This window comes from Pteropus alecto, unplaced genomic scaffold, assembly GCF_000325575.1.
Source record: "Pteropus alecto unplaced genomic scaffold, ASM32557v1 scaffold88, whole genome shotgun sequence".
Lineage (NCBI taxonomy): Eukaryota > Metazoa > Chordata > Mammalia > Chiroptera > Pteropodidae > Pteropus > Pteropus alecto.
This window is the reverse complement of record NW_006494611.1, coordinates 6,978,780-6,980,649: the sequence shown is the minus strand read 5'-3', so window position 1 is coordinate 6,980,649 and position 1,870 is coordinate 6,978,780. Positions and strand designations below refer to the sequence as shown.

Here is a 1,870-nt window from a genome sequence, read left to right as displayed (position 1 = left end):
TCTTCTTCCTCCTCCTCCTCCTCCTCCTCCTTCTCATCCTCCACCTCCCCCTTCTCCCCTTCTCTGTTTTGTTTTCCTCCAGGACAAAAACTGGAGTCTTTAGAAACTGTGATAGAATCTGGCTTATAGAAATCAGAAAAAAAGTCAGGCCTGGCCAAGAATGGCTCTAGGTAAAATGTTAAGAGAGTCAGAATCTGAAGAACACCAAACTGCAAATTCAGCTGTGGCCATGGACACATCCAACGTAGCCTCCATGCACATTTACTACAATTGACACTATTAGTAGCCACCTATTGATTTTTTTCGCTTTCTCCAAGTTAATGTTAGATACTTGGACATAGGAATCTGCAAACATACGAAGGAAGCATAGTGGCAAAGAGCATAGACTTTCTCACTCTTCAGAATAGCCTCTCATTTATCCCATTAGTTGATATTTACATCACCATATGCCTAGGAGAGTGGTCAGGACTCTGATTAAATGCTGGAGGCAGTAACTAAGTCACTGTCTTGATTCAAAGTGACAATTAGAAGACTGTAGACAGCCTATCCAGGGAACCATAATGTGTAACTATTGGGCCTTTCAATCAGCTTTCAACAATCCAATGAGAATCAAAGGATCACGGAACCACTTGCTCTTTAGAGTCTAGATTCTTTATCACCTCACCTTCACCTTTCAGCCAGTAGCTATGAGTGGTCCTTACCAACTGGACACTTTATAAACCACACAGGTTTCTAAATTCTACACTGTTCATTAACTTCACTGTTTCCTATAGAAAAGAGAAATTGAAAAAGAGAGGCAAACGGAGCAAAGGACATACATTCCACAAAAGAGTTACATAAGGCTTTGAAAATATTTCTCAAAATTTAGCCTGCTTCAGAATCATCTGCAGGGCTTGTTAAAATGCAAATTCTGAGTCCCACCAACAGCTTTTTATTCAGTAAGTCTGGGATGGAACCTCAGAATTTGTATTTTTAATAAGGTACCAAATGATACTGATGTCACTAGTCTAGTACCAAACATCGAGAAACACTGCTTCAAAGTATTGACCTTCGAAGAGTTTGAAATATGTCTCTTAATATAGTTTTTGGAAAATTATCTACCTTTCTTCACAGTTTTAAATTTACATTAAACATATATCATAAGTTAGAAATGTAATACTTTTCTGAGTATTTTAAACATTGACATTATAAATAAAACTATTACTTTTAAACAAAACTTTTAAATGAGTCCAATAGAATATAAATAGCATAGTGATTTCATACACAAACTCATCTTTCAAAAAATACATGAGCAAGCGCTTCCTTAATATTTAGAAATAATATATCATTCTGCTTTTCCCTTTCAATTATATATTTATTCCACTGTTCTCATAATATTTTTTAATTTTTTAAAAATTTTTAAAATTTTTTTATTTTTTATTTTTAGGCAAGGCAAGCCTTGGTTGACCTCACAGATTGCAAGGAACTTGTCAGTTTACAATCCTTATTTTTTATTTTTTACGCCTATAGCACCTGGTCTTCCTAGGTGGTCTCCCATCCAAGTACTAATCAAACCCGACCCTGCTTAGCTTCCAAGATCAGACAGGATCAAGCTTGTTCAGGGTGGCATGGCCATAGATGTTGTTCTTCTTTAACATACCTAAAATCTGCTATAAAATAAACTCTATATGACTTCAAATAACATCTATAAAGAAAGATATGCTTAATGTACTAGTCCATTTCCCCCCGATATCTATTAAAAGAATTACATAGTAATTTTAAAAAATGTCTTTAATGTTTAAATCTCTTACTATAAACCTTGGCACAAGCAAGGTTAGTGTGTGGTCTTAGGTGGGACCTATGACTCTTGGGTCACTAGTATGGCCTCACT

At 35.6% G+C, this 1,870-nt stretch overlaps 1 pseudogene; it reads right to left on the bottom strand.

Annotated features, from left to right (window-relative positions):
• Window positions 1–1,500: 1,500 nt before the first annotated feature.
• Window positions 1,501–1,619, bottom strand: LOC112474168 (annotated as a pseudogene).
• Window positions 1,620–1,870: the final 251 nt, after the last annotated feature.